Raw genomic sequence first — 1090 nt, 5'->3', positions numbered from 1 at the left:
AGCACGGCTTCCTGAGACTCTCTGAGGCCACCTCACTGGGTCAGCTCGCTCCTTGCTCACCCGACTTCTTTGTCCTCTCGCCAATGGAAGAAGTCCTTGATGCCATCAGGTTGGAGGTGAGACCATGAGGGCTACTGTGGACTGAATTGTGCCAACAGATCCAGCCATATCCAACTTTACAATAGGCTGTGGCTCAGAAGAAACTCAGCCGCCCCTGATAAAAAGTGCATTAAGCTCATGTTGGATCTGTTTTTATTAATAACTGGTTAGACACTGTTCCCTAAGCTAAACTCCTTGTGCATGCTTTCATTCTTTTGATTTCTTTTTTATCTGAGTAGTTTTTTTTTTTTTTCTTTTTTTTGCTAACAGGAACAGTTATTTTCTGTCCCCTATTCAGTTGCAGTGTGGGCGTGAATGGGAAATGTTATTTATTGCACAAACACTTATATACAGAGTTGTGCTTATTTAGATTGGGCTTGTAGAGAGATCCTCCCACATCAGGAAATGAAAAGGAAGGCTTCTGGGATTTTGAAGTAGATGCAACAAAAATGCTTATATTTTGTAGCCCAAATTGGCCTTCTGTGATGAATCTTTATACTGACAGAATCATTTGTTTCTTATTAACACACCTAATATGTTTTTAATTTTCCAGAGGTTGTAGGATGAATGTAGAACAAGTTTTATTGAAATTTATCATTAGAAAATTCCTTTATAATGTATTTTCCAAATGTAGCAAATAGTTATAATTAACGTGATTTTCATTCTTATTGAAATTTTGCTGAAATGACTCAATTCATTTGGATGATTTATATAAGCATATTTTGAATAATTTTCAAGTGGTAATAGCTTATTTATTTCTAAAGAAGGAGAGGTATTTTGATATATATATATATCGCAAGTTCTTAACTGGGACAATTTGGCAGTGTCTGGAGACATTTCTGGTTGGCATAAATGAGGGGTGGGGATGCTGTTGGCATCTGGTGGGTAGAGGGCAGAGATGCTGCTGAATGCACAGAACAGCCCCCAGAACAAAGGCTTATCTGGCTAAATGTCAGCAGTGCTGGGATTGAGCACTAAAAGCCCTGGTATA

This window comes from Galeopterus variegatus, unplaced genomic scaffold, assembly GCF_000696425.1.
Source record: "Galeopterus variegatus unplaced genomic scaffold, G_variegatus-3.0.2 Scaffold2612, whole genome shotgun sequence".
Taxonomy (NCBI): Eukaryota; Metazoa; Chordata; class Mammalia; order Dermoptera; family Cynocephalidae; genus Galeopterus; species Galeopterus variegatus.
This window is presented reverse-complemented; position numbering follows the sequence as displayed.